This window comes from Miniopterus schreibersii, assembly GCF_964146895.1.
Source record: "Miniopterus schreibersii genome assembly, chromosome: 1".
Lineage (NCBI taxonomy): Eukaryota > Metazoa > Chordata > Mammalia > Chiroptera > Miniopteridae > Miniopterus > Miniopterus schreibersii.
This window is the reverse complement of record NC_138101.1, coordinates 47,632,384-47,657,722: the sequence shown is the minus strand read 5'-3', so window position 1 is coordinate 47,657,722 and position 25,339 is coordinate 47,632,384. Positions and strand designations below refer to the sequence as shown.

The following is a 25,339-nucleotide window of genomic DNA, read 5'->3' as shown; positions in this document are numbered from 1 at the left end:
ACATAAGCTTCACGAACACAAGGACTTTTCTGTTTTGTTTACTGGGTGGCGCTGGAAACATGGTCTCTGAGTTATTTATTCAATATTTAACAACTACTAATCAGTGCCTACCTGCACAAAGCACTCACATTCTCTGATACTATGATCTCCAAGGGGCTGGCTAGATTGCCACTGTTTTCATAACTAATCCTTAGCCTATCTTGAATCAAGATTAAGAATTACAAGAGAGCCCTGGCCGGTGTGGCTCACTGGTTAGAGCTTTGGCCCATGCGTCGAAGGGTTGTGGGTTCAATTCCCGGTCGAGGGCATGTACCTGGGTTGCAGGTTCAACCCAACCCTGGCCCTGGTTGGGGTGTATGCAGGAGGCAACCAATCCATGTATCTCTCTCACATAGATGTTTCTCTCTTTCTCTTTCCCTCACCACTCCTCCCTCCCTTCCATTCTTTCTAAAAAAATCAATGGAAAAATATCCTCAGGTGAGGATTAACCACACACACACACACACACACACACACACACACACACACACACACAGAATTACAAGGGAAAGATGATAATTAGACAAACACTTTTGTTGTAATCCATATATTTGGTAACTAAATAAATAACCGTGACAGCATGAACTGCTGGATCAGAGAAAGATCAATAGGGGTGGGAGAGAAAATACAAACAACAGATTAGAGTGCTTACTCTAACCCCAGCTTCCAGAGAGAGCCTCTTTGCTAACTGGGTCTGGACACATGGCATCCAAGTCCAAGCCAACCTCTGGCTGTTGGTTGGGTTTAGGTCTCAGGAGGAAGTTTCAACCTTAGGATCATAATCAAGGAAGGTGCTTTTGCTCTGGACTCTGACCTTCAGTTCCTGCAGACTCAGATCTGTCAAATGGCACAGATGAATCAATGAGTGTGTAATGAACAGTGACTCCAGAGTGTTGAACATGTATGGCTGTTAAATTACACTGCCCCTGCCCTGAGCTTTTTCCAGCAACTCTAAACCTAAGTTTAGAAAATTTATCTTAAAAAAATTTGGCCTATCTTTCCAGCCCATCATTGGGCATTCTCTGATTCCCATTTTATTCCTTTCAGCTTCCTGTTATTTCTTAATTTAACAAGCCAGTATTTAGCACTTATCTCTGAGTCCTAGTGTATTTTAAAATTTCTACTAATAAGCAAGTATACACTAATTTTGATGGTACATTTTTGTATACAGCCACACCTCTTCTCCCTTATATTAGTGGTACTCATAAAGGACTGATCAGATTGGAAATCCTTTCAAGTTACATTTACACAATTTCTAACTTTGATTTTTTTTTCTCCTGTGGTCAAATCCACAGGCAGCCAAAGCTATAGATACACAGCTCATAGCTCCAATTATTCTTGTTAACACTTTCTAGTGTGATTTCTAATTGGAGACTTTTCTGTACTCAACATTGGAATAGGTTCTGTTTTAAAATCATTCATGGGGACATCTACTAGAGTGTATCTCCAAAGTTGGGGAGGAAATTTATTTCTAAGTGCAAATCTAAACATTTAAAAGTATAACTGCAGGGAGGAACATTTATAGACATTTGTTTTATGCAGGCACATCTGGCTTGGAAGTAAAACCCTAAGAAGAGGTAACTTAGGAATTTTTGGTAAATTAAGTGATCATCATCAAAATAACATTTCTGAGTATTATTTATCACAGGTTATCAAGCTGGGCATTTCACAAAGCAAAGCGGTCATATCTAAATGCCTGTAGGAGCAGTAAACATGGCTGCGAGGTCTGTGCCCAAATTCATCAAGGTTTGCTAAGAGAGCCTGTTAAGTAGAGGGATTAGTATTTTTGGGACCCTTCTTTCCCGAAGATGGTATTTAATCCACAGCAAATCAGCCAAATCATTAGGTCATATGTGGACCCACCAAAGCCATATAGGTCTTGCCTGAGACTTCGGGCTTTCCATCTGAGAAGTGACAAACGACAGACAGTGGCACAAACCAGCAAATGGACAAATCATGTGTTTGTGAAAACACTAGAAAATAAATTAGACAAATAGAGAAAAAGCCTTTACATTATGTTAAAAAAACAAGGGACAAGAAAATGTACATTTTTATCTACGAGCTCCCTTGGTATCCCATAAAGGTTTTCTCTCAAGTAGAACAGTGAGCTTGCTGGTGTGATAAATTAGCAGACACTGCCTTTGGTGTGAAGTATTCCTGTGCTGCAAATCACTGATTTTATTAGATGGCAGCTCTAGCAGCAGTCTAATGCTGCCTCATGAAAAATCCATAACAATTCAATCTCATTTTAATGATTCTGGAAAATAATAGGACATATTTGAGAACAGCCCACTTACTCATAGTCCCACTCTCTAGTCATGCCTGTTAAAGTGAATGTGATTCATGGACTTTGTGGCTATTATTATTATTTTTTAGCAATGTATGAGCCCAGCTCAGTTTGTCTTTACCTGCCTGTTTCACACCTCATCTCTCCCTTTAGCATATATCCTGCATCTTGCATTGGTTACAGCTTGTTTACTTATTCATTTGGTTTCTAAGTTCATTGGCGAAAGATCAAAACTAATTCAGATGAACATTTAAACCCATTATGATACTTGCTTATGGGAAAAATGCACATAATGGCTTATATTTTTAGTTTAGAGAATAACTGGAAATAACTGTACCTAAGGTTCTCTTCAGACATATAATTAGAGAACAGTAGGAGTTTCTAAGATAAACAAAAAATTGATGAAAGCCTGTCTAGAAATAGACAGGAACTCTGTCCTATTTGCCTTCTAATTTCATTTTGTTTACTTATGTGTAAATCTTTATTCATGTGACACCCTCATTGTGTGAAAGTCATGCTATTTTCCTGTCATCTCGAACCCTCTGGGAACACAAGAGCTTGATGTGTACTTTCAAATAGGTCACTTTCTTTGAATATAGTTAGAATAATTTATCTTTGCAGGCTCAATATTGGAAAAGAATGGGACATTCCTGTATTTTTGTATGTTCTGATTCTTGTGTTAGGACTACTATCTATCCATTGATTAGACTGAACACACCCTTCGGATGTCTCAAGGTAGGAAAACAAGTTACATCTCAAGTTCATAGTTGTTTAAATTCCTTGTCTAGGTGAACATATTTGTTATCAGAATATGCTCTTGCATGATTTTCCCAGCTAGGATCATCATTTATCAATAGCAAATATTTTGTCTGCTAATAAAATATCAGTTAGTCTGTACCTATGTTTTTATTGCTGTCTATTTTCTGCTACACATGCGTTTAGTGCGATGTATATTTATCAGTGTACAATTTCAGCAATATGAAAGCTGTTGACATTATTCTTTTGTTTTATTACATTTTAATGATTTTAACCACCATTTGTTATCTCCTGCTATTAAGAAATCCTTTGAGATATACAATACTTTGAAAATAAGTGGCAACAAGAATTTCCTAAGAGAAAATGAGAGTACTGAAATAATGATAGAAGTCTGTTCAGTTGCCTCAGTTTGCCCAGTGAGACTTTGAATAGACTGGTCTGGAGAGATACAGATTGAAACAAATGCAGCGTTTTCTGTGTGGGTGTGCATGCCTGTATAGGACCATTTGCCCAGCTCACCTTTGTTGGAGGTTAGGGACGTCACATTCTATTATCTGACATATTACATAATTAGTACTTCTGGAGACATTGGTGACCATTCATAATCCCTGGCCTTTCATGGGTCAGATTCCATCAGTTCTCTAGTCCTACATTCCTGAATTTTTACAGCCAAATATACTTGCCTCATCCTATTGTACCTCAGGTAATTAAAAGATTTATTAACATACAAAAAACAGAGAGCATAGCCCAGATAAACTGTTTATATAGAAAACAACTGATTCGGACCATACCATATGAAAATCTTTTAAAAACCTAAAGGAGAAATAAGTAAAAACATAAATTTTGGCTGATTTTTATTATCAGACAGATGGGAATGTCAACGCACCATTCATAAATTCTCCAACAACTACAGAGTATTTTGTTTTTAAATGGATTTTATATTTTAAGTATGAAATGTCTCACTGCAGTGTCTATTTTTTCACTTTTCTCCAGAAATATCTGCTAGGGAGTATGCTGTGGGATAGCTGACCCTTTATCTTCTCCATCCTCTATCAGTATTGGTGCTGGTATCTTCAACATATAGGTTCAGTCTCTCTAATTCCTAAGTCAATCCTTGATTGATCCTAACAAGATGGACTTCAGGGTAGATCTGGACTCATGGGCTGGTGGTTATAGGCTTATTGGTGCAGTGGTAGGTCCTGTATCCAGGATGCTTGGGGTAATGCTTGGGTTGTCAGGCACAGTTGTACTTTGGGGATATGTGCGCTTCAATATAGATAGATACAGTGTCTTACCAATATGATTACTTCTTTTATATTATAATTCATTCCAGTACTAGCATAGTGCCTTTTTCTTGACCACTTTTCCAAATGTTCTCACTTGGCCTTCAGCCTACTGTCAAGAGACCTAAGTTGCCTGAACAAACAGATAGAAGGGATCCTGTTGTCCAGAAAGTAGTAAAGAACATCTCTAGAGCATGTGGGGGGCTTTTTCTGGTTTGGCCTAACCCATATTTACTCTCCGAATCCTTGTATTCTTCCTCGTACCTGTGATGGGTCCTAAACAATGAGGAGCTGGCCTGCGAAGACAGTTTGCATCCTGCACCCATTGTCTCTTCTTAACTTTCCTTCAGCTTCTGAAGTTCTCCACAGGATCAGAGTAATGGATCTATGATGCTGCTGATGGTTGGTGCTGGAGTGTGCAGAAGACATTTAACATTTCTCCAAGGAATATATAAAACCACAAGATAAATTTGGCATAGTTTCCAAAGGCCAAGTTCTGCAATTTAGATTGGGCTCAACAGGGTTGTTCACAGTTCCACATGGCGACTCCTGGACCTGGACTGTTTAAGGTATCTTCTTTACTTACATCTGGTGCCTTAGCTGCAAGGGCTACAAGAGAGGGTGGCTAGCCATGCATCTCTCTTTCTCTTTCCACATGGTCTCTCCATTAGGATAGTTGGACCTGTTCACATGGTCAAGAGAGAGCACTCTAAGAGGACAATCCCCATAGCGAAGTCACTTAGCAAGCTTCTGCTTGCATCATACTTGCTAATGTTCCATTGGCCAGTGTAAGTCATGTGGCCTAGCCCACGAAAGGGTTTGAATTCTGAAGAGAGGATTCATTTGGGAGTTGCCAACCTAAAAGTCTACCATATAGAGTAATTTTACATGAATTTTAAATTTACATGAATTTTAAAGATGAAACAGGTGATTTGAAGATAACTTTGCCTTTATGGTGGGCTAGGATTCATCCACCCTGGATAAGGCATTTAGTTTTTTCTGCTGCTGAGAACTGACCCAAGCCAGTTTGGTGTGCACAACTACTAGGTTCTTTTCGGTATCTTGGGAGTTGTTAATGGTTGGTGGTAATGAGGGTTAAGTACTCTCTCATAACCATGTATTAGGTTATTAGGAAAGCAAATCTCAGACCAATTTCTGCTACTCATATAGACCTTTCTGCAAGCAGGCACAGCACAATCCTAAACCAGTTCTACAAACATCATTTAAGCATCTCACCTAGGGTCCCATTCCTAAAGATAAAGATTCCAGGGCTCACTAGAGTCTTATCTCCTGTTTTAGCAAGCATGGAGAGTGCCTATAAAATATTATAGCCAATTAACATTTCTTCACTGCTACTAATTTCCCAAATGAAAGCTCTGTTTTATCAATGAACAAGCCACTAATTCCACCAACGAAAACCCACTTTTAACATTATGTTGATTAGGAAAACCTCTGGCATTGAAGGGAGAGGATAATGACTGAAGAAGACCTTTTAGTCATTACTTCTAGTGTATGACTTTTCTAATAAAGTTTAGCTAATCATCCCCAGAATGTAGGTTTCTGATTAGGCAATATCCTGCCCCAAGTTTGTAATTGTAACTAACACACAGTCTGTACTAAAGGATATTAAAATAAAGTATAGATACCATAACATGTGCCTTCAAGGTGCTTTAGTGGAAAAATTTGCGACATTTTCACCACAGTATAGGATATTAAGACTTTGGGATTAAACTTTGTGGATTCATTGCCTCTGGAAAGAGCAACATACCAGTTAGGTAACTCTCCAAAAGTAATTTGAGTTTTGTGTACATATGAAAAGTTCATAATTAAAAATTTTATTAAAATATTTTATTCATTTATTTTTCTGTTTTCTATTATCTATTTTCAAGCATACACATAAGTAGAAGAAGCTGTATCTATCACCCAGCTTCATGCTGATTATGACCAATCACCTCTGCCCCTCTGCACTTCCCTCCCAGCTGCATTACTGTAAGTTCCAAATATCATGTTATTTCACCTATAAATACTTCAGTGTGTATTTCTAACAACAGATAAGAATTTTTATATTAGCATAAGCAAAATGCTACTTATACACCTAAGAAATGAACCATTCCTCAATATCCAGTCAGTGCTCAAATTTCTCTAAATAATAAATATCTATTTATAATTGGTTTGTTGGTCAGGGTTCAAACGAAGTTTGCAGGTTATATGTGGTTGATATGTACCATAGGTTCTATGTTTCTTGTGGTAGACAGATAGGGTTTCTCAATCTCAGCACTATTAACAATTTGGACTGGATAATTATTTGTCATGGGGGCTGTCCTGTCATTGTAGGATATTTAGTAGCATCCCTGGCCTCTACCTACTAGATAACAATAGCACCAGGCCCTAGTGTGACAAACAAAAATGTCTCCAAACATTGTCTAATGTCCCTTGGAGGCAAAATTGCCCCAGTTGAGAAATACTGATCTACTTTGTGGTTGTTAACATTTTTAAAAAAATTATACATCAAAAGTATAAAAGTTGCCTAGGTACAAACAAGTTATACAATGCATACAATACCACATTGGACTACATGTGACAGTTCTGTTTAGCTTTTATTTTGATAATTTTATATCAGTATCCAAAATACTAAACTCCAGCATTTTTTCTTAATCTAGTGCTGCACGATTGCAATTCCTGAGGTAAACTTAGTGCCCACTACCAACATCTTTGGACGTAAACCAAGTCCTCTGAGAAAAATTCGGATATTTGTATTCCCACACACAATAGAATTCATAATTATAATCAGATACTACAGATTTCATTTAAAAAATAGAAATGAGCCCTTATGACATTTCTACATCTATATATGTAATTTTAGCCGCCCGTCAATACGGCCTCTCAAAATCCTTTGACTTGTAAATTATGGTTTAAGGGGATTTCTTTAATAATTTTATGTATTCAGATAAAAATTCTTGGTTAATCTGTAAGGACTAAATACTGACAAGCACCAAATATAAAATCGAAGTTTCAATAATTTTCAAAGGTAGCGCAGAATCAATACCCTAAAGAGAATGCCAATTTTGCCAACTACAGCCCTGATCACTTTCCCTGTGGAAGATGCTTGAGCTAAATGTTGTCAGTGTATAGGGGCCCATGCAGTTGTGTTCTGAATGTACCTATGATTGTCAATCAGGTGCTGTCTGCCGTAACAGTTTTCTGTGAAATCAGACTGTAGACTTCACATTATAAAAATATAGTAATAAATATCAAAGCAGCATTTTAGAGATAGCACTGTAATAGCTCTTACTATTTTTTCTATACTGAGAATAAAAATTGACATTTAATAAGACTTTCAGAGCCCCCCAAATTAGGGGCTGGCCTTTTCATAGCTCATCTTATAACTGCACAACTGAAGGCCACATGGAGGTTACACAATGCCATCTTTTAAAAGGTACTTGCTGGTAGTCTCCTAAAGCCTGTCTCTTCATGCTGATTCCACATTCTTCATGTAATTAAATAAACTCTTTGTTTTACTTACAGCAAAATTAAAAGAATTATTTTCCTCTCTACATTTTAATTAAACCTTTCAGTAAAAGCCAAAATGATAATTTTAAGATAAAAGATGCCCCAAATGGAAATGTCACTTCTTTGCAGTTTGAAAAACATGATCTTCAATATTAGTACTTTTCCCTTTCTCTTTTCTTAGGTGGTCATCCATTTCCTTTTTTCTACTGGGTTGTCTACCAAGATTTGGGATTGGAGACCGAAGTGAAGATCCTTTCAGAAATGTGTTTTGGATGCCATCCTTAGTTCCAGGCAAGAAGTGAGCTAAAATCCCATATAAAAGAGGTATTGTATTATCCTTTGATTCTTCAAATGCATTTAGTTCTCAGATGAGAAATTGCCTGTCCAATGGAAGTACAGGTTAACCACGTTCTGCTATGAGGACAGACACTGTAGACTTATATTTGTTGAATTCCAAAAATTCCCAAATTAAATCATTGATAAGAAGGTTTTCATGAGACAATGGTGGTCGGGGTTCACTTTCATATATTCTATGGCATTGAAAACTTTGGCTTGAATTCTAGCTTTTAAATACCCTAAATCCCCTTTTTTCCAAGGTGTCCTTTAAAACTCTGCAGTACTTTTCCGAAAAAGCCAGGTGAATGGCCAGGCGAGGCAACTTTCTACCTCCAGTTTTTCCCCAGGTTGTAAGGATGCAGTGAGACAACCAACCAAATGGCTTAGGATTGTGCCTAACACTAAGAATGGTTGTGGAGCCCTAACGGCATGGCTCAGGGGTTGAGCATCGACCAATGATCCAGGAGATCACAGTTCGATTCCTGGTCAGGGCACAAGCCCAGGTTTTGGGCTCGATCCCCAGTAGGGAACATGCAGGAAGCAGCCTGTCAATGACTCTCTCATCATTGATGTTTCTATCTCTATCTCTCTCCCTCTCCCTTCCTCTCTCCGAAATCAATAGACATATTAAGAAATAATAATGGTTGTGGATACTGTAAACATCAGCCCCACTTGAAAGGCCCAGGCCAAGGCCTTGGCTCCAGGCGGGGTCCAGAAAAATGTGCCAGGGACTCAAGGTGCAGAACTGTAGACCTCTCAGGTACATGCAGATTCTGTGACTCCTACTCCAATTCAAAGCTGGTTTAAAAATTGCCCCTGTGCAGTCCCCTCCTGTACAGAACACTGGGCCACCACATCAGCTAGCTCCACAGGCCCTGACCCCCATAGAGCGATCACCCGAAAAGGCTGACTCCTGCTCAGGGCGCCCCTCTTTCATCCCATCCTTTTCACAGCCTGCAGACCAGATGCATGTCACCTGGCAAGCCTCCCACTCTCACCAGCCTCACCGCTGATCTAGGATTCATGTTTAATTTTGTGGCAGAAATATTTCAGCTGATATTGTATATTTCTTGTTGCATCACAAAACAGAAAATAATTGGTTAGCTCTCTTTTTGATTAGTGGGTCCAAATGTTGTCTACCTGATTCATATATGCTAAAATTTCTCATTTATCTTTCACCAAAGAATTTTAATAGCCATTGATGATCACTATAGCCACTGTTTTATTAGGGATTGCAAAGTGGAGATTTTATTTAGTCATTCATTCTGTATTTATTAGCCAGGGTTCTTCTATAAAAAAGAATGTTTCCTCATCAATTATTTGATTACACTGTAAATGAAGAAACATTGTGTTCCTCTGAGCACAACACTTCTGACACCAAATGTGTGGGTTTTCCACTAAGCAATTCTCCATCCACAGGTTAAGGGCACAGTGTTACAAGACTGCCCCCCCCCCCCATGTCAGTTGCAAGTCCTAGGCTGCCACCTAGGACTTGACCAACCAATTATAAATTGGGGGTTCCTGTGACTCCCCCTCCTTGGGTTCAATAATTTGCTAGAATGGCTCATATGACTCAGGGAAGCATTTTACTTACTAGATCGCTGGTTTATTATAAAGGACATAGCTCAGGAACAGCCATATGGAAGAGATACATAAGGCAAGGTATTGGTGGAAAGGGGCACAGAGCTTCCATACACTCTTTGGGCATGCCACCCTCCCAGCGTGTTGATGTGTTCACAGACCTGGGAACCCTCTGAACCCCATAATTTAAGGTTTTTATGGAGGTTGCATTGCATAGGCATGACTGATTAATTCTTTGGCCATTTGTCATTGAATTTAATTTGAAGGACTGATCCACTTGGAGGTTGTGGGTGGGACTGAAAGTTCCAACCCTGTAACCACACAGTTGGTTCCTCTGGCAACCAATCCCCATCCTCCAAGGGTCACCTGATTAGCACAAACTCAGGTGTGGTTAAAAGGGGGCTTATTATGAATAACAAAAGATGCTCCTCTCACTACTATCACTGAGAAAATTGCAAGGGTTTAAGATGCTCTATGCTAGGAACTGGTGATAAAGACCAAAATACAGTTCTTATTATATCACAATATCACAGTTCACCCTCTGGTTTTTGAACACAGATTCCATACAGTAAAATGGTCATAAAAGTCCAAAGGTACTGGCACATGACTAGAATTCACTCGGTCATTAATAACGGCCCAGTCCACCATCATATCATGTGAAAGTGTCTCCTAGGGAGAGGGCACTCAGGTTTGCAGGCTTCCATTCAGTCTCATCAGGTTCCAAGAACAGGAGTATTCTCAGCAATACATGTTCTTCATTTGCTTTTTTCACTTAACAACATATCTTGGAGAATACTCTACAGCCGGGTTTATCAATAGCAGCGCCGTGGGCCAGATAATTCTTTGTGTTGGGGACTGGCCACTGTATTGCAGGATGTTTAACAGCATCCCTGGCCTCTACCCACTAGATGCCAGTAGCACATCTATTAGGCAGTCAAAAATGCCTGCAGACATTGCAAAATATCCTCTGGGAGGCAACATCACCCCTAACTGAGAATCAGTGCTATATAACAATATTGAGAGCTTTCTCATTTCTTTCATGACAGCATCCTACTCCATTTTGTGAATGTGTTATAGTTTTTTCATGTGGTTCCTTATGGTTGGGCATTTAAATTGTTTCCAGTCTTTTGCTATTACAGTGCTACAGTGAATGGTGTTATGCCTATATCATTTTATATTTTTACTAGTGTGTTTTTGTTAGGATGGCTAGAAGTGGGATTGCTGGGTCAATGGGTAAATGTGTATGTAATCTATCTAGATATTACCCAAATTCCTCTCCTTGGGGATTGTACTATTTTCCATTCCCTACAACAAGGGAATATTTTTCCATAGCCCCACTACAGAGCATGTTATGAAATATTTGGAATTTTGGCCATATATTTAAGAGGCATTGGCTTTTCTTTTTCTGTGAATGATATCATTTGCCTATTTTTCTGTAGGTATTTCCATCCTCTAGAATCATTAAGACTTCTCTTTATATTAGAGATATTAACACCTTATGAGTGTTATAAGTTGTAAGTCTCCATCACTCCCTCAGTTTGTATTTGTCTTTTGATTTTGCTTACGTTATTTTTTTCATGTGAAAGTTTCTATATTTATGAGGTAAAATTTATGCCATTTCCTTTATTGCTTTTGGATTTTAAGTCAAAGAAAAAAATTTTCCCATTTCCAGGTTATAAAAAGAATGACTCATGTTCTCTTCTAATACTTATGCATTTATGTATATATATGTATTTAACATTTAGATTCACTTGGGAGTTATTCAGTTTCATATTTTTCTATATAAATAACCAGCTTTCAATCAGACAGTCATTTTGTTTTCCATACTGACTTGAGATTCTGCTTTTATAACATCCTAAACTTTTATTTTCAGTTTGATGTATTTTGGGATATTTATTTCTTTTTCTGTGGCTGTATCTATCAATTCATGTGCCTACAATGAAGGCTTTATAATATTTTTTAGTATCTAGTAGGGCTATCCTTCCTTCTCTATTGTGTTTTTTTTTAAAGTGTTTTCCTGGATATTTATTATTGCTTGTTTGTTCTTACCTAACTTTGGGGAAAAAACGATATCTATTTTTGTTGGGATTATGTTATATTTATAAAGTCACTTAGGAAGAACTGACATTTTCATGATGTTGAATTTTCCTATCTAAAAACATGATGTGTCTTTCCATTTATTTGAGCCCACAAATGTATGTTTCAGGAATGCTTTATAGACAAACTTTTTTTCTTTATTTCTTTTTAAAAAATTTAAAAAATTCTTTTTCAATTACCATTTACATTCAGTATTATTTTGTGTTAGTTTCAGGTGTAAAGCATAGTGGGTAAACAATCATATACTTTGCAAAGTGTTCCCCTCAGTATTTCCGGTACTCACCTGGCCCCATACATAGTTATTACAAAATTATTGACTATATTTCCTATGCTATATTGACATCTCCGTGATTGCTTTGTAACTACCAATCTGCACTTCTTAATCCCTTCACCTTTTTCACCCAGTCCCCCAAGCCCCCTCCCCTCTGGCAACAATCAGTGTGTTCTCTGTATTTATGAGTCTGTTTCTGTTTTATTTGTTTATATTCGTTAGATTCCACATACAAGTGAAATCATATGGTATTTGTCTCTAGGTTCATCTATGCTGTCACTAATGGTAAGGTTTCTTCCTTTTTTATATAGTCTATAAACTCATTTTTTGTTGTTAATCCTCACGAGAGGGTATTTTTTCCATTGATTTTTAGAGAGAGTGGAAAGGAGAAAGAGAGAGAGAAACATCAGTGTGAGAGAGACACATGGGTTGGTTGCCTCCTGCTTGCACCCTGACCGAGGCTGGCGACTGATCCTGCAGCTCAGGCATGTGTCCTTGACTGGGAATTGAACCCACGGCCCTTTGATGCCCGGGCTGATGCTCTGACCACTGAGCAACATGGGCCAGGGCTAGCCTATAAACATTTTGATCGTGACACATTGTGAAGAGTAAGGCTGTCCTCCCACTCCACACATGACTTCCAGGGCACATATATGTTTTGAGACATCCTGTTATTTCTGTAACCATGATCATTTAAACTTGATTCTACCTTTCTGAAAAGTTGGAAGGTAGGGAGAAGACTTGCATGTAGAGTGGTAAGAGTACGAGCTTTGGAGTTAGACTGCTTTTGGTTTGAATCTGGCTCATTTATTTATCTCTGTGACCATGGGCAAGTTCTCACTGGCAAAATAGAGGTTTTTACCTTTTATTATAATAAGGATTGAAAGAGATAAAATATGTAAAGCAGCTAGCACAGTGGCTGGTACAGTAAGGGTTCACTTTCAATGGTAGCTGATATTTGTTGTGTGCTGAATTTCCCAGTAAACCATCCTGGTCCTGAGCAATTTCCAGTATGGAATTGAAAACTGTATCACTGGCCTTATGTGAGTATCTTATACCTCATATATATTTAAAAAGATAAATTCATCCATGTTTCATTCATGTTAATTTCATTGGTGCTTGGCAATACTATGCCTTTGAGCTTCTCCTTTTTTCCATGAGTTGGCATTTTTTTAGACTTTATATTTTTTGTCTCATGTTTACAAAATGCTGGAATAACTTGCAAGTCGTGGCAGAAGCTTCTTTCATCTGAACAGTGATGGATCTTTTCTGGGAAGCCATCAATCAACAATAGCTAACAAGAATGTGGAGTGGGACAGGAGTGGGAGGGGGCTGAAGGTCACTTTACTTGGTTCACTGGCTACTTGCTGTGGATCCTTTTGACTGATGTTGTGGAAGTTTCTGCTGATTGCATCACTACTTCAGGACAGCGTTGACTTGCTTTTCCTAAGCAGATTTCTGATTTCAGTTGAGAATCAGCATTCTAAACTTTTGAAATTTCATGCAGATGACAACATTAATTGAGCACCCACTGTCTACTGAGCATTATGCAACAGAGTTAAAAATAAATACAAGGGCCACTGATGGCCTTCTTCCAGGCTGGGGTCTGGGTTAGGCATGCTCTGCTCTAAGGACGAGAGCCTACTGGCAGGGCAATTTATAGATTCAAGGAAGGTGGGCTGGTGAGCCCTCAGCTACCATAGGGGTTACAGGGCTGGGGGTGCTGGTTCATGGAGGAGGCTCATCACAGGAAAACCAAGGTAGGGAGCAGGAATGAAAGTAGGATCCTTTATTGGACAACAAGGAATGAAGTTTGGTGCTGTGGCCAACAGCAAGAAGAGGCAGCCCTATAGTCTGAAGCTGTGGTTGAAAGCTGTGGAAACTGAGCAGATGGTGGAACAGGAGTTAGGCCAAGGTCAGAGGCAAATGGCCAGCATTTCTCTTGGGATTGGGCTGTGCTGACAGGGTGTGAGGTGCAGTGCCACCTTTTTCAAAGGGCAGAACACAACATCCCTGGGAGTTAAGCCAGTGAGCAGCGGGCCCTCTTCTTAAAGGGATCTTGTCCTCAGGGTTGAAGAGGCTCTGTGTGTGGCTAACAGGCTCCCTACTCTATAAAGCAAGCCTGCTCTACACAGCAAGGATGGGATCACATTACTACTAATAACAGCATCTTCATTTCGTTGGTGCTTTTAATGCTTTTAGTACTTTCTTCTCCTTTACCACACATGTACAAGGCTCTGCCCTTTCCCTTTGAAGATGGTGCCCATGGCTTCCCGTAATACTTGTCCTTGGTGTTGTTTTCCTGCAAGTGTTTTTGGACTTAGGTTGGTTAAAAGACACTTTTTAGTCTCCTGGTAACCCACAGGAATTAGAGGTGTCAGTGAAACTATGGATTATCTGTATTTTCACACTTCTGTGAGATGCATATGTTACCAATGGGGAGAGGTCCTTGTCCCCACCTGTTGCTCTTGGGAGTGGGATTCTTGTGTTACCCTGAGAAAAGGAATTTTCTGAGACAAGTGGAGGACAAGTGATTTTTATTTCTGTAGAATTAAATGCCTGAGTTTCCAAAGTCCCATTTCCCTTTGTCTCACCATAGAAGAAGTGTAGCTGTGGCTTTAATAGGGCTAGAATTAGAGCCAGTGTCGAGTTTCCATTCCATGTCTGCACAGTCCAATCCAGCACCAGGTTAGTTTAACTTATGTCACCCCAACTGCCGTCCATCAGTCCAGTGCATATGGGGTCTGCAGGACCACATGGCTATGGAGGAAACACAGCTGAATGCAGGGAAGCAAGAATGAGAGAGCCTCATGAGTCAGGAGCCAAGAGAGTGAACTCCTTTGTTTAGGGGATTAGGTATTCCCAAATTTTTGCTGGCTTGCAGTGGTCACACACATTCTGGCCAATGATCTCTGTTCCCAGGTGTGACTGACTGGCACCTTCCCTAGTCACCCTAACTTTATTGCATGTGCGTCTATCTCCCCTTTGTTGGACCCCTTCTCCCAGTGATTTGTAAGAATGGGCCCTGGGGAGTGTAAAATTACAGCTTCCTGATGAAGCTGCCCAAATGACATGCCTGTAATGCCTGGCTTTCCCCTTTCTTCTTTCCTATTATTAATAACTAGCTAATTACAATGGTATCACATACACACACTCAATCATTAATTCAACTAAAAATCCATATTGTGCACCCACTAAGTAGCAGGCTCTGCTTTGGTGTTATAGATGTACAGTTATTTCTGTAGAAAAGATATGTCTATATGTTTATTATCCTATAATATCACCTCTTATCCAGAGGTCAGACTGATAGCAACCTCAACCACTTGAAACATAAACTGGAAAAAGGCAATGAGAGAGGTTTGAAGCTGCAAACTGCTGAGGACTTTATTCTGTAGGAGAGACAGAATTGCCCTCAGGCGGTTGCTCAGAACAACTGTGTGTGTAGGCAGCAGATGATCGCAGCTGGACTCACTGACATCCTGAGAAATGATGGCTGGCAGCAGAGGGAGGAGACAAAAGAACTTTCGAAAACAGAATAATTTCTTTTGAATTCACCCTAGTGCTTTGACACAATGGTCCAAGCCATTTAGTTAAGGAGCAAACAACCACAAGGGTGACAAGTAACCTTTGAGAGCAGCACTCTAATGAATAGCACTATAATTGATGTTCATAATGCTACCAGCTCATGTTTGCATAGATTTTTTTTTTTTCTTTCCTAAACACAGTTCTTTACATTTCTGGTCTTATTAAAGCAACACAAAATCTCTATGGCTTCATGCATCAGAACCACCTGGAGGGTTTGTTAAAACACAGATGACTGGACCCCACTCCTAGGGTTTCTGATTCAGTAGGTCTGGAGTGGGTTCCCCAAACCTGCCTTTCTGACAGGTTCCTATGTGCTGATGATGATGCTGGTTCAGGGCCACACTTTGAGCTGCTTTAGAGGGTATGTTTGGTCTCTTGCATTACTATTGTCTCTATTTTACATGAGAAGAAATGAGATTTCAGAGAAGCTGAAGTACTTGACCAAGGTTACCCAGGTGGTATATATTTCAGACTCAAATTTAGGTCTCCCAAGAAGGAATCAGATGCTTTTTTAACTATGTGCTGTTGTCTCAGATTTTTCCCTTAAGAATTAAGAGAAGGTGTAATACAGTTTAGATTTTAATCAAAATAGTTGGGATTAAAAACATTGTTATTCTGACTATTATAAAAAATATGAGATTACAAGTGTTAGTGAGCATGTGGAGAAAAGGGAACCCTTGTGTGCTGTTGGTGGGAATGTAAATTAGTGCAGCTACTATGGAAAACAGCATGGAGGTTCTTCAAGAAATTAAGAATAGTACTGCCATATGATTCAGCAATTCCACTTCTGGGTATAGGTCTGAAGGAGATAAAATCACTATTTCAAAGAGATAGCTGCACTCCCATGTTCGTTGCAACATTATTCATAACAGCTAAGACTTGGAAACAAGCCAAGCATTCATTGATGGATGAAAGGATGAAGAAATGTGGTACACACAAAATGAAGACGGCGATCCTGACATTTGTGACAACATGGAACCTTGAGGACATTATGCTAAGTGAAATAAGCCAGGCAGAGAAAGACAAACACTGTATGATATCACATATATGTGGAATCTTAAAAAGCCACATTCAGAAACAGAAAATAGACTGGAAGTTGTCAGGGGCTGGGGGGTAGGGGAAATGGGGAGATGTTGATCAAACTTCTAGTTATAAGATGAATAAGTTCTGGGGACCTAAGGTACAGTATGGTGGCTATAGTTAACAATAATGTATTGTATACTTGGAAGTTGCTAAGAGAGGAGATCTTAAATGTTTTCACACATGCACAAAAAAGGTAGCTGAGAGGTTATGGATGTGTTAACTAACCTTATTGTGGCAACCATTTCACAATATATATGTATATCAAATAATCACATTGTACACCTTAAACTTACACAATGTTATATGTGAATTATACATTAATAAAATTGGAAAAAAATGGCCATTCTAGTTTATTAGAAAATTTACATATATGGCAAATATTCTTTCTTCACAATGCTGGATGAAGTTTTGGGGATGTCCAGCCCCTATGACACTAAGAACATTTAAACAAGTGCTAAGAAATTAGGATGAGTGGATGGAAAAGGAATACAAGGAGTAAGTGGGTGTTTGCATTTACTGGGGCAGGTGAAGATCCTTCAGGAAAGAGCCATGAGAAAGTGGGAAAGCATGGAATTTGGCAGACCAGTAGAAAGCTGGTATTTTAGGAGCATCTCTCTACAATTATAATTAACCTAGAAGGCTTGTATTGACTTTGATTTGATGTTGCTCTTCACTGGATGGAGTCTGCAATGGTCTTTTCCAGCTGAACAAGAATTCTACTTCCAGCATTGTGACATCTAAGGAAAATTTGTTCTGTTCATGCTTATGTGACCATTTTACTTCTCTGTGAGTGATTGCCCCTGAGCTCTTTGTTCCAAGTCCTTTCTGAATCAGTTAGAGAATTATGATGAAGCCTCCTAAGAATCTCTAAAGAGATCTTAAATAAAATTCTGGGATCATCTATGTCCTTTCATTTTAAGACTTTGATAGCTGCCTTTAATGTGGAGAAATGGCATTCGTGTCTCAGGCCATAACCAGGCTGTATCTGCAGGGTTGCTCAGGAAAGCAAAACCACTGTAGGTAGTTTAAACATGAAGAGATTTAATACATGATTGAGGTGCTTACTCAGTCATGGAAAGGCTGGGAAAATGGAAATCATGGACGTTCCCTGCCACAAAGAAGTGGAGAACTGATGTGTCTTCCTGTGGGCCTCTTTCAGTTCCTCTTGTCGGACTCTCTGTGCTTCCTGGACTGGTAAGTCTATTTCTTTCCCCAAGTAGGGGAAGTTTTCTGTAATTATTTTTTCAAACAGGTTTTTAATTTCTTGCTCTCTTTCTTGTCCTTCTGGCACCCCAATAATACAAATGTTGGGCCTCTTGAAGTTGTCCCAGAGACTCCTTACACTATCTCTATATTTCTGGATTCTTTTTTCTTTTTGCTCTTCTGGTTGGGTGTTTTTTGTTTCTTCATGTTCCAAATTGCTGATTTGATTCTCAGTGTCCTCTACTCTCCTGTTGATTCCCTGTAAATTATTCTTCATTTCAGTTCATGTAGCATTCATTTTTGATTGGTACTTTATTATGTAATTGATGATCTCACTTGTTTTCTTAATAGTCTTATTAAGATCCTTGAGCATCTTTATAACCATTATTCCGAACCCTGTATCTAGTAGCTTGCTTGGTTCTATTTCATTTAGTTCCTTTTCTGGAGATTTCTTCTGTTCTTTCTTTTGTGTCATGTTTCTTTGCCTCCACATTTTGGCTACTTCCAGATGTTTGTTTCTGTGTATTAGGTAGAGCTGCTATGTCTTCTGGAGTTTATAGAGTGGCTTTGTGTAGTAGGTGTCCTGTAGGGTCCAGTGGCTCAGCTGGGCCTTCTAGGTGCTCCCCTGAGTTGAGCCTTCTAGGTGCTCCCCTGTGTGGGCCATGTGCACTGTCCTGTTGTAGTTGAGCCTTGGTTGCTGTTGGTGTCACTGGAAGGAATTGACCCCCAGACCAATTGGCTCTGAGAATCAACTGCAACTACAGCCAAAGAGCTGCTGTGCTGGAGACACCCCTATGGAGCAGGATTTACTTCAGTGGAGCTTTGGTGTTCACCAAGTGCACCCCTTGAGTGTCACTCGTGGATGTTGTAGGGTTGTAATCCAGCGTGGTCGAGTCTGACCACCAGGTGCACTGTCTCTGGGGCCTCCTGGGAGGTGCAAAGTCAGCCTGTGCCAGTGCCTTGCCCAGGGCCCCCCAGCATGAGCTACACAGCAAACCGTAGTTGGCTGCTACTTGTGCTGGGCTTGGAGGTGCCCAGGAGAGGCCAAGCTATGAACCAATGCAGCTGCCGCTAGTGCCAGGCCTGGGGCCACTTATCAAGAGGTATGGGGCACACTGAGGCCAGCTGCTGCTTGTTTGAGAGATTTTAGGAAAGTCCTAAGTGTGAGGCTTGGGAGGCCACTTGCACAGAAAAGCCCCTGGAAATGGCCTGGATGAGCTGCAGGTGGGGAGGGGCGGGGCCTCCGGGAATCACGGGGCGGGGCCAAAGGTGAGAGTCAGGTGCTGGCGATTCAAACATGGCGCCTGCCTGCCGGCTGTTGCGGGGAGGACTCGCCACAGGAGCCATGGCCTCCGCCAGCCCTTCTGCCTGGGAGGAAGCCGCCCTCCGCCTCTCGCCCGGATCTCAGGCAGGTTAGTTCCTCCCCGAGTGTCCCGGGTCCTTTCCGGCTGCTCCCGGTGCTGGGCTCAGAGGGAGCGTCCGAGTGAGTCCGCGCCGGGCCCTTTAGAGGAGCTGCTGGGGCTCCCGCAGCCTCCTCGACCCTCAGCCACAGTCCTCCTGGTTTCACAGCCCCAAGGTGTGGGGACTTTTCTTCCCAGCCCTGGAGCCCTGGTCTAGGAGCCTGATGTGGGGCTGGGACCCCTCCCTCCTCTGGAAAACCTCTGCCCCTGAGATTCCCTCCCGGGTTTACCCCAGGGCACCCGGTGTGGGCCCGAGGCCGTGTCTCCAGATTCAGCCCCGATCCGCCCGCGTCTCTGCCCCTCCTACCCTCTCAATGCTCCTTCAGCTCCCTGGTTGTGGGGCTTCTGTGCAGCCAGATCTCAGGAGGCTCTGAGTGACGGTGGTTCTGTATTTTAGTTGTAGTTTTGATGTGGTTGCGGAAGGTGGCGGGTATAGCTGTTACCTAAGCTGCCATCTTGTTCCTGTTAATCCCCCATTTCCTTTTAAAAGTTATTTTGTTTTCTTCATTTCTTAGGTACTGCTTAATTTTTTCCTGTGTGTATGTGTGCCTTCATACGTGTTTTCATATGTGCCTGCATTAGTAAAATGAATGTTGCTTGACATTATCTTAAAATGTCTCAGTAATTTCTTTGATCAGTAAAGCATTATGCATATGTGAGATTAGTTATCAAAGTAATAATTATTTATAAGACCTAATGAGATCAATTCTATCATGAATATAAATAATAATGTATCTCAACTTAGGTATGATCTATGTAACTATTTTGTTTGATAAAATATAATCTAAGTAATTAATTACTGCTCACATTCTTCATTGATGGGCATTCATCAATAATTAAATTTTTTTATTGATTGATTTTTAGAGAGAGAGAAAGGGAGAGAGAGAGAAACATTGATTTGTTCCACTTATTTATGCATTATTAATTGATTCTTATATGTGCCCTGACCAGGGATCGAACCCATAACTTCTGCATATCAGGACAATACTCTAACCAACTGAGGTACCTGGCCAGGGCCAATAATTTTTCAAAATAATTTTGACAGTTTTGCATTTCATATATTATTGAGCAATCTATATAATGAGCTTGATTATTTGAAGAAGACAACATGATTTCATAGTTTGATGGAAAACATGATGAGATATAGCAGCAATAAAAATGTGGTAGTAAATATCATTAATAGTTGTTACATCTGGGTTGTGGAAAGTTCTATTTTTCTCCTTTTGCTTACCTATATTTAAAAATTTATTTATTATAACCACATATAACTTTGTTTAAAAATTAAATAACATCTTAAACACAGTGTGTTTTTCAAGAGAGCTCACGGGAGACCCATGAAAATAGAGATCAAGAAGGGACTGTGGAGTATACTATTGTGGCTCAAAATTTGCAATTTGCAATTCTGTTCCTTCACTGGCTCTTAAGGGAGTTGAGCAAAAATAATTTTTATGTCCTTCACTATTTCTAGGAATGCATTATTTAAGCAGGTGAACACATTTAAATTTTCAATATTTATTACTTTAATGTGAAAAGGAAATGTGAACACTGGAGACCTCCTACTTGTACATAGCCTTTTGGTTTTTCCTGACCACAAGTATATGTATTCTGAGATGAATATACCAAGCATCTGTATTAGTTTACTAGGGCTCCCATAGTGAGTACACAGACTGGGTGGTTTAAATGACAAACTTATTGTCTCACAATTCTGGAGGGAAGTCTGAGGCCAAGGTGTTGGCAGCATTAGTTCTTGCTGAGGGCTGTCTTCTTCTTGTGTCTTTCCATACACAGTCCTCCCTCTGTTGGTGTCCATGTCCAAATTTCCTCCTCTTATAAGGACCCTAGTCATATTGGGTCAGAGCCTACCCTAATTACCTCATTTTAACTTAATTATCCGTAAAGATCCTGTCTCAATGTGCATTCGCATTCTGAGATACTGGGGTTAGGACTTCAGCATATGAATTTTTGGAGGGAATAAATTCAGTCTGTAAGAGCACCTGAAAAACGTGTCTATCTCTTCAGATGCTCTTTGGTTCTATAACCACAAATGCCTCATATATACTGGTATTGAACGTCTTTTGAATTAGGGGCTCCTTTGAAAATGAGAAGTAGGGGTCTTCTATCCAGAGAAATGCACATATACACATAAATTTCACATCAGGGAGTTTACAGACATGCCCCTGACCCCTGCCCCCTCACCTTGTGTATGGATCCCTAACGTCTAGATCCCTGGTCCAGATGATATTAAAACCATGAAGTCAGGGAATTCAGTGATCAAGTCTAGTAGATGAGTTGTTTGTAAGTCACAAAACTTAGCAAGGTTTGCCAGTAATAAATTACAATTTTAGATCTTTCACCTAAATGTTTATAGTTCATTGGTTATAAACTCAACAATTCAAGGAATTAAAAGTAGCAATAAAACTCATCCTCACTCTAGCAAAACCAAATTCCAAGTGTGTACCAGCAACTCTCCTGAATGACGGGAGCAGTTCTCTTGGTTTCCAAAGATGTTTCCTGACATCACATTTTAAGCACAGATTAATAGTGAGGGAGGCCGGGCCTGCTCTCGGGCAGTCCCTGGGTCAGGGCCTGTTAAGAATGAGATGGGGTACACCTGGCTACCTCTGGGGCTCCCTCAGAGGAGTCCTCTGGCTTTGGCTAATCAGTGGATGGGGGCACCACAGGCTAACTGTGTTGACTTTCTATTTGGGGCCTTTTTCCATCCAAAATCCACATGTCTTTGTTGCTCAAGGCTCAAAAGGAACTTATTATTATTTGAAGCTGATTTCCAAGGGTAGGGCTTCTATGCAGTCCCTGAGAATAAGCAGCATTAAATAACTTTCGCTTTGTTATCATTTATAAATAAAGAAAAGGGAATAATCTGAGCTAGTATCTGTAGAAATGAGCTCGAGATGGACCCTATGCCGTGCTTATAGAGCTTTCTATAGAAGGTATGGACTTGAATGAATGTTTAGATCAGTGTGGAAAATATTTTGATGACCCTGTTTTTTTTTTTTTTTACATAAATGTGTCAATCTGAGACCTGTTACTGGTTTTTGTGTTGTTAGTACAGTATTTTGACAGGGGTTGTGAGTCAGGAAAAAAATAGATATTTGGGTTCAATTTATTTCAGGTTCTGAAACATTATGTGTTTCTTTCCGGCTTTCATTTTACAGTCCATTTATATTTGATTTAAGTCCATTGTCAAAACAAAATTTAAAATGCTTATTCAAGAATACAGTGAATCTGGAAATCACGTAATATCCTGCATTATATAACTACATCAAAATTCTGTACATATACTGAAGAAAGAAAAGCTTGCTAATCTACTGGAAGCTCTTTAATTAAGTTATACATTTTTAATGTAACTTTTGTTTTGTGTGAGCATATTTTATTTTCTTTGTCTTTTTATTCATCTGAAAAATTATGCAGTTTTGAACGTATGTTGTTACAAATATGCTTATACTGAATATTAATTGACATGCTAAAAATTATTAACAAAATCTAATTTTACTCATAACAGATTGACTCAGAAATGTATGAAATAAATCTATGTAATCTATAAAACAAACTTGTTTAAAAAAGGAAATTTAGAGATCCTATACCTTGATAAAGTAATATCAGTGCTAATATTTTTATTTCATCTCCCAAATATGAAAACTCTCTTGATGTACCATTTGCTTTTATGTTACTTTATCAACCTTTCATTGTCTGTGCTACTTAGGTAAGGGAAACCATGAATATACAAAACAAATGTTTGGGGTTTTTTTCTGACAAGTTTTTCCACGGAAGATTTATGGGTTAGATGTTTTGTGAAGTAAATACTCAAAACAAATATTAAAAATTTATTTAAATTGCTTATAAGCAGTGATCAACTTTTAACCTTAATAATGTCAAGAGTACTTACAGTTTTGGATACAGATATCAGGAGTTCCTTAGAAGTGATTTTTTTAAAAAAGGCAGCTCTGATTTTATTGAAATTTCATTACCTTTCCACTAATGATTTTTTCTATTCCAGGAGCTAAACCAAGATATCACATTGTAATTAGAATGCATGTTATTTTACCAAGTAATTTCTATTGTTTTCATATTTTATAATAATTGCTGACCAGTAGAAATCCTGACCATTCTCTGTGTGTGTGTGTTTTCATGTATTTTTTCCCTCCTCCATGGCAGAATAGCAAAATAATCTTAGGGGATTTGAAGTCAAATTGACCTGAGTTTTAATCCTAATTGGCTACTTAATTTTGGGGTGTTGGTCAAGTCCCGTAAGTTCTCTAAACTTTCTTCTTCATCTGTAATAGAGAAATAATACTAACAATACCTACCTCACTGAGTTGTAAGGACTAAATGTGAATATGCAATGAACTGTAGTAGCGATTGTTGGTATTTTTATTAATTACAGTCTAATGAAGATACTGAAGGAAGAGAATTATCCAGAGAGCAGATGGTCAAGAATGATTTTTAAAAATTGGGGGAGGAGGAATGGCACAGAAAAGCCTCAACTTGAAAAACCAACTCCAAATAATCAGCAATTGATTGTTCAGTAAAATTAAGAAGCTTTTCACTTTCGTGCCAGAATATTTATATCAAAATGTGTAACATGGGGCCAGTTTTGTTACTTGGCATGTTTCTGGCCGTTTGTAAAGAAAATGTTCAACAGCTGTTGCTTTGGAAGGCAGATGGATGGATGACAGTTATGAATTGTATTTTTCAGATGGAGAAACTGAGTCACCAAGTGGTTAATTGTTTTTCCCAACCTTCCACATCCATGAAACATCAAATTTGAAATTGCAGTTCATGAATATCTTATGCCTTCCAGCTATGCGCTACAGAAAGTAATTGCCAATGGATGAGATGGTAAAAACGGGGGCTTTCTCTGAGGGAGGCCAGCTGAAGACTCGCGCTTTTGTGCCTGGTACAGATGGCCAACTGGTAGTGCTTACCAGGGCCTCCCCCCCTGCAGCCATCCACCCTCAAGTGACAGCTTTTTGCATCTTCTTGTCTAATTAAACCACCAACAGAGAATGCCAGTTATCTGCCTGCGTGACACCTCTGAATATTAAGTAGCTTTTGTAATTAATTATTTTTTGAAAGGCTTGATCCTCCATAATTAAATAGATCTTTGAGAATTAATAATATATGGGCTGAAAACTCCATGAGCAACCACTTGGCAGTGTGGGAAGAACTCTGCATCCAATATAGTGTCCCTATTGATCAATCCTTAATGATCTGAATGCTCCCAATACTAACATTACGACGTGTTTCTTCCTTTCTCTATATTCCTGCGCACCCAACTGGAACCAATTGTTTCTGCACAGGGTAAGATATAAAAATGCAGATTTGCTTAAATAGCTTATTGTCCAACAAGGCAGTCTGTGTTGTACATGAGAATATGCTACAAGCAGCTGTCTGCTTTATATTGCCCTCTGGGTTATGACTGTGACGCTGTTTAGTAAGTTTAGTGTCTTTTTGTGCTGGCAGTGACATTGAGACCAGAGAACGGATGCTGGCAAGATCTTGAACTCACAGGTGTGGACAGAGTGCCTTTAATCGGCTGGTCATGTTCTTCTGTGGTGAGCTTGTGGGGTGTCACTGAGCTGGCTCACCACCGAGGACAATCCAGTACACCACGACTGTCTAGATGGGGAGCCTGCTCTTTCGCCCTTGAGGGGCCTGGCATCAGGGGAAGCAGGAGACTGGCTGCCTGGGGGGTACTCTGCCTCCAGGGCCTGTCATCATGTGATTTTGCTTTTTTGGTGGAGGCCGTTTAATCTTAGTCTGTGGGGGTCTAGGTTGTTGGCTGCCAAAACTGGGCAGAACAGGTGTTTAGCTAGAAGCAGTGTAGGGG

The 25,339-nt window shown here is 39.6% G+C and overlaps 1 pseudogene across 1 annotated transcript in view; it reads right to left on the bottom strand.

Moving 5' to 3' along the window:
• Nucleotides 1–7,990: 7,990 nt before the first annotated feature.
• The window catches only part of LOC308564199 (centrosomal protein 20-like), a 60,652-nt pseudogene continuing 43,303 nt past the window's right edge, over nt 7,991–25,339 (bottom strand). Inside the window, exon 4 of the transcript in view lies at nt 7,991–8,494. The product of the transcript in view is annotated as a centrosomal protein 20-like (transcript). The remainder of the gene's footprint in view (nt 8,495–25,339) is intronic.